An 11,802-nucleotide genomic window follows, 5' to 3' on the forward strand; every position below is an offset into this window, starting at 1 on the left:
CTACGCAACGAAGAAAATTATTTTTCGATTACCAATTAGGGTTAATGAAAAATTAATTGAGTTAGAATTTTATCGAGTGGAAAGATTGAATCAAAAAAATTATGTGTGTGTGCGTGTGTATATGTGTGTGTGTATATATATATATATTGTTGGTAGGTATTCTTTTATTTTATTTTGGGAAATCACGAGATATAAATAAGTGAACCAAATGGCTACGAGAAAATAGTTGAGGCAAGAGTTTTACTCTTTTTTCTTAAAACATTATTGCATTGCTCCGGTGCTCATGGTTGTTGACAATCTGTTTCCCAAGATACAACGACTACAGCTTCAAAATATTAACAGTACAAATTTTAAAGCCACACGAACTTGAAAATGTTTATAATGCAAACTTTTCAATTTCGAATTCTAAGTGTTGAACTTAAAAATCCAATTCTAATAGTTTAAATCTAGCAAAACTTGGATTTAGCGTAAATGATATTGGTGATTTAGTTAATACAAAATTGGAATCATATAACTTTTTATATGATACGATAAACGTCATATAATTTTTATGTATATTTTTTTAATTAAGTCCATAGTATATGTATCTGCATAATATAACTGAGATTTGAATACAAATCTAAAGCCTGGATCTTCCATATCAAATCAACGAAATAGATAACAATATAACTTAAGCGTACTTGAATCATAATGATTTATATTTGATGAAGATTCAAACGTTGAAATCTTCCACATCTTAGAAATGGGTGAACCAAATGGCTACGAGAAAATAATCGAGGTAAGAGTTTGATTCTTTTTCCTTAAAACAATATTGCCCCGCCCCGATGTTCATGGTTGTTGGCAATTCGTGTCATGCCTCGAGACCGAAGCGTCGGTGACATCCGACATTGTTTAACAATTACATTGAAAACAATAAGCCTCGTATCAAATAAACCAGTCTTTTTCATCAATGAATATTTCTTTACAATTGACAACGGAATAAAATTACAATCAATAGTTTGCGGAAGCGAAACAAAAGAAAGCTTAAAAATCTTGATCCTTGTTCTTTTCGTTTGATCACCATCCCCAAAAAACTTCTTGTTCCTCTTCATTCAGTTGCTCTTCATTCTTATCTGAAAGTTGTAAGGGGTGAGTGTTTTGGGAAACACTCAGTAAGTGGGGGGTCGATCGATTTCCAAAGATACGTAGAGAACTTAATCTTTAAAGAATTTCTTTAACAAACTTTCAAAACTTATTACTTTTGACTTATCATAACAGAACCGAATTAAATATGAGACAAAGATTATCAGACGATTCAGAGTAATTCAGAAACAAATCAGAAGAAAATCAAAACAAACACAACACTGTTACTCATCTCATTTCTATGGTCAAATTGTCTACAATATGTTAGTCCTCTAAGGGGCCAGACAGAACACAGATTTATACCCAGTGATGGGGGCCAGACAGAACACAGTTTTATACTCACTGATGAGGGCCAGATAGAATTACAATTATCGTCTCATTTCAAATCGATTTGTAACACTGTATCATAGAATTCAAATTTATCAAACAGAGCTTATCAGATTTTTGAACGAATACAGCGGAATCAAAGAATGTCGAAAACCAGAAAGAACATATCATCGATCGAAATTTTAAATTATGTAAACCTTGATTTTTCGAAAATAAGGACAAGCATGTCATATAACTTATATGAAAAGTTTAAAATAAAATGAGATACGTAACAAAAACCCACTTACTGAAATTTGAAGACGTGGTCCGAAAATTTGCTTGATTCTTAAACGAAGTTTCTCCCGAAAATTGGACAGCACTTCGACGGATTACTTGAGCAAATTATGTCGTTAATCCAGCAGCACCTCGACGTATTTGTTGAGCACACGAACCGCACGAAGCTTCTTCCTGTTTTTTTTTCTTTCCTTGCCTTGGCCGAATTTTGGATGCTTTGTGGAGGGAAGGAGCCGAAACTTTTTGTGGCTTTTTGGTGTGTTTTTCCTTCAACCTTTGAGTGCTATTTATTATAGAGGAAAAATATGGCCTTTCAATCCCCTTGGCCGACCCCTTGATGCACAAGAAAAGGATTAAATGTAGTCAAAGTGCCTTCCAAGAATCAAGAGTCACTTTGGTTTTCTAAAGGGACATTTCTTGCATCATAAATTTGTCTAAGCCCCCTAGCTCCTCCTTTAGCTCCCTTTCTTGGTTAACTCAATGGTCCTCTCTTGCACCATAAGTTTGTCCAAACCTTTAACTCCTTTATAACCTTTCTTGGTTATCTCAATGGTCATTTCTTGCACAATAAGTTTGTCTAAAGTTTTAGCTCCTTTAGCTCCTTCTTCTTGGTTAACTCAGTGGTCATAAATATGTCTAATCCTTTAGCTCTTCTCCTAGCTCCATTTTTGGTTATTTTAGGACAAGGAAAGATGACCTACCTTGAGCTGAAATCTTGAGTTCATGAGCTGGGGTTTTACTCCTCGGATGATGACTCTTCCATTGTTGTGTTTTCTTATAGTATAGATCCCCTTCTTAGCTAGTCTCGAGCTTTAAAGTTACGTTCTCGAGCAATGTTAGCTGAAAAGTTTAAGTTTATAATTGAGTTTTATAACTAAGCTTAAAGTTTTGAACTTCATTTTGAGTTTTATTACTTACCTGTTTTGCTTTGAAATTTTGGATCCTCACAATTCGTTTCCCAAGATACAACGACTACAGCTTCAAAATAGTAACAATATAAATTTTAAAGTCACGCAAACTTGAAAATGTTTACTTAAAAATCCAATTCCAAGAGTTTAAATCTTGCAAAACTTGGATTTAGCGCAAATGTTATTGGTGATTTAGTTAATACAAAATTGGAATCGTATAACTTTTTATATGATACGATAAACGTCATATATTTTTTATGTATATTTTTATAATTATGTCCATATTATATGTATCTGCATAATATAATTGAAATTTGAATATGTAGTGCCCAAATTCAATACACGTATAACACATGCATTTATTTAATTATTAAAGCATTTATTTAAGTTTAAATTGAGTTTTAGCCATGCATGATTTATTTAAATGAATTATTTTAAATTAATTATGTTTATGAGATGCACGTTAAAATGTTTTCGAGTTTCATGATTCAGGCGATTACTCGAGGCGGGATCGAGGAAAAGACCGGTGACGATTTTGGGTACTTTAAAAGGGGGTATTTTAATTTTTAGTCAAGAATGGGGCGTTTTAGATAATTTATTAAGTTTTAGTATTTTAAAGCCTAAATTATTAATTTAGGAATTTAGAGTTTTAAAACTTTTAAGTTAGCATTGCTTATTTTATCTTGCATATTAAAGAATTTTATAAATGAGTATGTGTTTAATTTTAATTAAGGAATTGGTTATAGTTAGAGGTGTATTATCGTTTTTAATTAAATTGATAATTTCTAAATGAGCAAATTTTAGTCCCTAATTATTTCAAAACTCAAGCTACACACACACACACACACAAAAACGTTTTCACACGCCTCAAACACACACACACATATTTGCAAATCAGTTTTATTATGTTTGAGAGAACAAAACTAGGGTTCTAAGAGAAGAATAAAAGCCGCCCCTTCTTCTGGAAATCCTGTGAGATTTAGTCGAGTTTTCTTCAAACAATTAGTTCCACGCTTGTCCCGGATCAACCTCGCTTCTTTCTCCGCTTCGGTATCGCCGTTTCGGTAAAGTTTATCATCAAAAGTCACGTATATTCTGTTATTTCTGCATCGATCTCGTCATATTATGTGTCGTGTTATTTTTATGCGTAAAATTTTATGTGTGACGTTCGTCGTTTGAGCGGAAATTGGTTTGGATCAGTTTTGAAATAGTTTCTAGATCTGAAAACTTGTTTTTACTGTATTTTTATATAATATGACTTTTAGGTCGTGATTCTGAGAAAACTTTCAACACAAAAATTGTAGAACTTTTCGATACCTTCGATATGACAGTAAATTCGAAATATTTGGATAAAAATTGAGTGTGTTATGACGTTTTTCGTGGGACTGCTCAAACTGCGTTTTTCAGAAAATTATGTATTGTTGCGTGTTTGAGATTTTATTGTTGCAGGCTTCTTTGGGAATCGACGGGTGATTGTTGCTGCGCCTAGGTATGATCAGTATGATGTTGGGTTGTTATTTGACATGTCGTTCGGTGTTGATAGGCACTCGAATACACTAGAAGTCGTAGGAACCGATTTGGTGTCAATTGCCACGTTTTTGAATTGTATATGTCGTAAGGTGGACGTCACTGCCTTGGGTGCTTGTATGAAGTTGGTTTGATGTTATGGCATGTTAGGATGTGTCTCGAGGTGTCGGTTCATGGTCCGTACGAACAAGTCTAGAATGTAAGCAGGACATGTACATGATTTTCGTGAGTTCGCGTCCAACGAGAGTACACGGACCCTGGTACGGGGTCCGTGTCGTTGTTTCTTCTTGACCATCCTTTTTACGAGAGTACACGGACCCCCACACGGACCAGGGAACGGGGTCCGTGTCCTTTCCTTTTGTTGGTACCTTCTTTGCGCACATACACGGACCCATACACAGACCCAGTTTCGGGGTCCGTGTACCTCATATATTGGGGAAAACTTAATCGTTTGTTTTGGGATTTCTTGTGATGGTTTAGTACATTGATTTAAATGAGGTCAATTCCCGAGTGTCTTAGAACGCCTTAAGTGTTGATGGAGTTTGATGGTGAGCATGTGTACCTACGTCTAAGCAATGCAAGTTAAGCATGTAAATTCATGATTAGTATGTGCAGCAACGGCCCCGATCGAAGTCCACCGAATCCCTCAACGCCAAGAAAGTATGTTTGACTTGCAAGAAAATATTTTTAAATTTTTGAGATATGCTAAATGTCTTGTGACCAATTTATTAATGTGTTTGGAAGTCGGTGAACGTGGCCGAGGACCTCTCCACCCCGTTAAATCATTAACGGGTTTAGATCGTGATTGGAAAGCGTTAAATCATGAACGTGGACCAATCAGCCCGTTAAATTATGAACGGGGATCTCATGTATGTGGGAGTGGATACGTCCCTGTCATCCCAGTACTGTGGTTTAGTCTGATCAGGCGATTATGATATGGGTCACTTGCTTTGAAACATTCTCTACGCAAAATTATGAAGTTCATTTATGTTCAAGTATGTACCAGTATGCAAGCATGTTTATGAAAAGTTTTCATGTTATGGCACGTTTATGTAATGTACGTATGTTCAGTTTAGTGCTAGTTCAAGTTTCAAGTATGTATGTCCTATTTTAAAGTTGCATGTGGTTTTATTACGTAATACTCGTTATTTCCAGTTTATACGTGTTGAGTCTTTAGACTCACTAGACTTGATCGATGCAGGTGAGGATGTTTATGAGGAGACAGGAGGTGGGGACCAAGGAGCAGGCTTGGACTGAGCGGGAGGCTAAACCCGAGGACCGCCCACGTTATTTTTACGATTTTTATGCAGTTTAAAATACTCTGATTTGATGTGGGTTACGATGTTTGAAACAAGCATTTTGTCAGCAAATTTTTATTGGTGAATGGACGATGTAGTGACGACCGTATTGCTTTTATTTTCGTATTCCAGAAAATTTTTAATTCTTCCGCAAATTTTAGTAGTAAAAAGTACGGTATGTTACAGAATACAAATCTAAAGTCTGAATCTTCCAGATCAAATCAACGCAATAGATAACAATATAACTTAAGCGTACTTGAATCTATAACGATATATATTTGATGAAGATTCGAACGTTGAAATCTTCCACATCAAAAGGCTCGCCATGAGTTCAACTGCCCTTCTTGCTAGCGAGCTAGTTTATGAGAGAATGGCTTCCACTTTTCTTCTTTTTACATTTTTTTAGAATTTTATGATAATAGGATGTCAATAAATTCAGAGTTATATATGAAATGGAGACTTCAACTCATATGTATAATTGAAAGAGTTATAAACTTCATTTATCTCTAATTTAGTTTCTCACAAATTAGTGAATAAGAAGATAAGTTTCTACACGAGATAATATCCATATTTAAATTTTATGCTACAAACCCGGTAAGTATAACTAAAGGAAATCACTTGATTGGGTTTCACCTTAAAAAAACAATTAATAGACACATTTAATTAAATATTCTAGCCCGCACAATTATGTTCCAACAATCTCCCACTGGGCTGCATATCATATACAGAAATGTATTTATGCCAAAGAGAGCTCAATATTCTGCAATCTTGAACCAGAGCATCATGTACAATCTCGTCCATCCAATCATACTGGTATTGGATCAAAGTGGCCTTCTTTGCATTAAAGCAAAACTAAATCCTTTAATGGTCACATATATATATTTATATGATTGAATGAGATAGATCGAATATGGACAAGTAGCATGGAAATTACATATAATGTGATCTAACATGTCTATTTCCAATTAGTCATCCCTTAAACCTTAGTGATATCAAAGTACCATAATATAGTGTAAATATACCAAAGCTTTACCTAATCAAAGTTTCAAACCAAACAATGAAGGTATACCTTTAACACATGAGTATTGTAATATACAAACTCCCACTGAAACTGAACATCTTGAAGAAACACATCATCCAAGCAAGCAACATGCTCGTGAAAGGCCTTGAATGTCATACTTAGTGACCATATCTATAATCATCGAGTTTGTTCCAAAATACTCTATAACAACTAGTCACCGTGTATACTTCTTTAACAACAAGGAATTTATTGGCAAAGCTCTTCAATTTTGACAAATCCCTATTGTTGTGGAGAACATGAATGCATTTTATTATCACAAAATTTTCTTATGGTCTTTCAACACTATCCGTAAACCATAGCCCTGTGACAAAATTTTGCAGTCATATTCCATCATTCCATGCTTCATAATATGCTATGAATATTGTTACAATTGATCATGAGAATGTCAGAAATCATATTTCTGATTAAACCCATCGAATCATGGTAAGAGCATCTAGTAGTATCGCCCCATGATTCCCTAGGTATCACTGATAGTGCCTGCAAGAACCAGTCGATTAATGTACAGTACGGTCCCTTCATCTCATACATCCCGATCGAATCTGCAACCATTGGTTCATCGAGGGTTGCATAATAATTCGATAACTATGTGACACATCTTCGAGAATAAATAGTGGCATCGCATGGACAATTGGAGAGCTCCTTCTCTGACGTACATCTCATACTCTGGCCAGATATTCCATACACTATTATTTCATCAGATCACATAGGATATCCACACCCATAGGTGAGCGGCGAATTCCCTAATACAATGCACTGGCTCCTACATATGTCGCAACTGTACCCAATCTCGCCACCTTATGTCCTTCCTGGAGTCGGTAAACGAGCCAAAGTACAACCCTAGCATATAGAGCCTCAGTGTTGTCCCAGGTTGTAAGAACTAATGGTGTACAATCATAACCACAGACTTATCCTCTCGATGAATGACAACCACTTGGAAAGTCCGAGGGAGGGTAGTTCGGTATAATCATCATATGACTACCCATCTGCATGTTTGGACATCTCTATGCCCTTACCAAGAAATGTGGTACACAACATCACATATGTTAGTCTCAAGCTCAAGCGACCTTTATCCATATTTTAGGCGACTGAATCGACTAGGAACGAATTTAAATCATACATTGTTTACAAATGAGTTTCAACATCGAATAACGATTCATTTGTATTAAAGTATAATCAAGGTCTTTATCTATATTGTTCACATAGGTATACAGATAAAGAAATAACAAACCACGAAATAATGAATTATATTAAAATAAAGATTGTTTATTACAACTGAGTCAATAAATTCTGTAGCCAACAGTTGGCTTACATGGCATCTACTCTAACATATACCCTCTATATCTCTTAGAATGCAAGCTTCAGTTTTTACCATTTTATTAAGTTTGTTCGTTTTCCTTTATACAATCAATCTATAAAATCATGATTTGTAAAATCAAGGGAACTGAGAATTGCATCATATACAAAACTTTAATTAACAAAATTGCTTGTGTCATAAGGATGCAAAATTCTCATAATTTAATTTGCATTTTAAAACATAAGTACCAACATGCAAGGTTTCATTAAATTAGGCAACCGTATCAAACGTTGATTATCAAGAGATGATAAAGAATCAATGCTAATAATATTTGAATAAAGAAAGACTAAACTTGCAATTTCCAAATGAACAATAATAACCAAATTTTCCAATGTGGAAATAGAAACCAAACTCATCTAAAAGATGACATGATAAAATTGTCTTTCATATCCAAATAATAACAAGTCTTTATCAATAATCTAAAACATCACATGACCTCAACTTCAATAGATTTGTCATCGTTCGCATAGATGAATCTTTCAGCATCAATTTTTTGGTATTTCATACAACTTTGCAAAGACACATTTATATGAGTAGTAGTATCAAAATCCACTCACCAAGTGAGATGATAGGTGTCATTCTTGCGTGTTTTTATTGTGTTATTTCGAGTCACATTGATGCATGTTTCGTGAGATTTCGTTTATATTTCATTTTTTTTCTAATTTGTTATGTCTTATAAGTGTTTTGCATGAGTGTGGGTTGATTTGTAGGGTATGTGAGGAAAGAAAAAAGGGATGGAAGACAAAAGTCGAGAGATGCGTGATAGGGCAGGTGAAAATGTCCGCCCCAGCGCGCACATGAAGAAAAATGCACCGGAGACGAGGCAGGCGTGCTGGGGCGGAAGATTTTTTCCACCCTAGCGCTCACGGGGGAAAAGAATGTGAGGCAGGCATTTTGGGGCCCAAGAAAATCCCGCCTTAACGCGCCCGGATGAAATTCTGTGCACAAGATTCGCGCTGCGGCGAAAAATTTCATCCACCTCCGTACGATATATATGGAAAAAATTTCCCTCGATTTCCTTCCATGTTTTCTGAAGATTACCTAGATAGAAACCTTAGCACACGTATTTTGTAAGGGGGATCAGCAGTTTTAGAGGGGAATTCATAAAAAAGCAGACACGCGGAAAGGGCTGGAAGCTAGGGAACGTAGAGGAGCAAGAGAACTCAACCGAAGAACAAGAACCATATAAGTGTTTTTCGTCCTTTCTCTTTTATTTCGTTGGAATTAACAGCTGGATCCTATCCCCAAACATTTATGTTGTGAATTCTTATTGAAGATTGAATTTGGTTTAACTATACTTGATTGTGTTATTGAATTTTCTTTCAAATTCGGAGAGTGATCACCTTCGAAAGGATTTTATGTGCTATAATTGAAACCGATTCATGAATTTACAACTTGCATAGACATATGAGGTTGAATATATGTTGATAGCCATAGTCCAATATATCGAAAGCTAGAGGATTTCACTGTTCGTTAATGCGATTGCAATTGTTAAATAATATAAGAACACTTGGTTACTACAATTTGTTGATTAGGTCAATGTGGCTCGACAAAATATATTAATAGACTAGAGAATTACGTCAAAATCATAACTTAATAACTGAAATTCAATCATTAGAAAATATTGAGGGGTTAGTGAACCAAGATCCTAACAATTGTTTGTTTAATAATTTGATTTATATTATTTATATCTTGTTAATAAATTATTTTATTTGACCTTCAAGTTAATTTAATATTTGATCCAACTTTCGTTTTAGTCAACTAAAGAATTGTATTTAAGTAAAATTTTTCTAGTCAATCTATGTGGGAACGATACTCGTACTTCGTACACTAACTCATGTACTTGCGATTCATTCAAGCATAAACTTTTATTTTATTTTTATTGAGGATTTATAATGCAAGAAAAGCTCGATCAAGTTTTGGCGCCGTTGTCGGGGATTGAAATTGGAAAATTTTATTTTACTTATTTTTTTAGTTAATTTTATTTAAGTGTTTATTATACTTCATTTCTACGTGATTCCCGTTTTCTGATATATATCTTTGCAAGAATTTTTCTTGTGCAATACTTCGAGGTGTTCTATCAAAAAGTATTCACAAGTTTTGCTCAACAACACGAAGAGCCATTCTACTCAGCATGGGACAAATTCAATGGTTTAACAAACACTTCTAGGTATCATGATTGTTCTAAATATTTTTAAAACCGAAATTTCTTCAACGATTTGGATGCAGAAACACAAAGACGGGTGATCAATGGAGCGCTAGCAAGTGGTAGTCCCATATTTTAGCTTAGATGATGATACATTTATGAATTGATATGACAGACTTTGACTATCATCAGCATTGATATCCTTCACTGCAGAGTTGGAGCCACCAACTTCTTCTCAAATTTAGTTACCCAAACTTTATGAACCAACCGTTTGATTATCAAGATGGGGATGAAGATATATTAGAATTAGTTATGGATCAACTCGGGGTTATAGTGGACAAATACGTAGCATTGTCTGGGGAATCGATAGATTATCAGATTTAGTCGGGAAAAGTGGTTGAAGAAGTATCGTTTGAAGAAGATCTCACAACATCAGTTTTCGAGTCTCCAAGAATGTGAAATGAAGCGAGATACTCCAATGGTGATCAATCCAGTTTGGTTTGATGATGATGACTCAAACAACCAAAGTGGTGAGAGTAATTTGGAGCACACCAGAAATATAGGGATGTGTGAATATGTGATAGATGTTGAACCTCAGCCAGAAGATATTTTTAAAGAATTATATGAGAAATATGTGAAAACACTTATTCTCTTATGCCGTGCCTATTTCTCAAAGTCGTGTTTTGTTGAGGTGACGAGCTTACAGAGTTTATATCAACCCATATTTAAGGCCATATGGAACATAGATCCAGATGTGGTGTCATATGACACTTACTTTGGGCGTCAACCACTCTTTGATAAGCGGTTGTGAGGGTCAAGCTGACGACTAAAAATCAGGTGCTACTTGGGAGACAACCCAAGATTTTATTTATATGTTATTTAATTAAAGAAATTTTAGTTTTTGCATTGAGTTCTTGTTTCTCTGTGAGTTTATATTGCTTAATCCCTCAAATTTGATTGGAAGGTGTGCATATTAGAAGAAGTGTAAGCTGGGTGGCCTAAGAACTTTATGCAGCATAAGAATATTGATGTACATCTACAGAACTTAATGCTAGTGGAGTTCTTTTCTTGTCTTTATTTCAGAGTTGGTTAATTTATCTTGTTAAGATTGTTTATTTTTTTTTCATTCATATTTGAATTGTTATATAATTTCATGGGTTAAAAATATTTCTGGAAGAATCTGAACCATCGCCACCATCTATTCTCCGACTAGATCAATGCAGGAAATCGACAGATCATAACAGCGACCACCGTCAGTCATTCACCGGCCATCGATTGTCCATAAATCGGCCAAAAATTGCCCACGGTTTCTTTGCCTCACGCAAACCTTCTCGGGCACACTTTTCAGGCCTGAATTTTGGACAGATGTGGTCGTTCCATTCACCATTCTCCATATCCCAGACACATGCTTTTCCGCAGTTGATGTTTAACATCGATCTAGCGGCCTTATTTGTCCAAAAAATAACCGAATCGCCAAAATAATGTGTGAAATCGCGCAAAGCCCTAATTTGCGATTTGTTCGGCCAATATAGAAGTGATTCTGGACAATTAAGAGGGGGTATGGGCGTCTCATTGTGGCTGGCAATATGCCTCAACAAATATCATTGGAAATCGACCGTGGCTCGGTCAATTATGCATCTAGTTGATAATGATATGAAAGGTCTATCTCCAATTCATATAGCTCAAAGCTATTTAAATAAAGATTTACTTCCAATTTATGGAAGAAAAACACGAGATTACTTTGAAACAATTCTAGTTGAAACTGG

The sequence above is a fragment of the Primulina tabacum genome, chromosome 9, assembly GCF_025594145.1.
Source record: "Primulina tabacum isolate GXHZ01 chromosome 9, ASM2559414v2, whole genome shotgun sequence".
Lineage (NCBI taxonomy): Eukaryota > Viridiplantae > Streptophyta > Magnoliopsida > Lamiales > Gesneriaceae > Primulina > Primulina tabacum.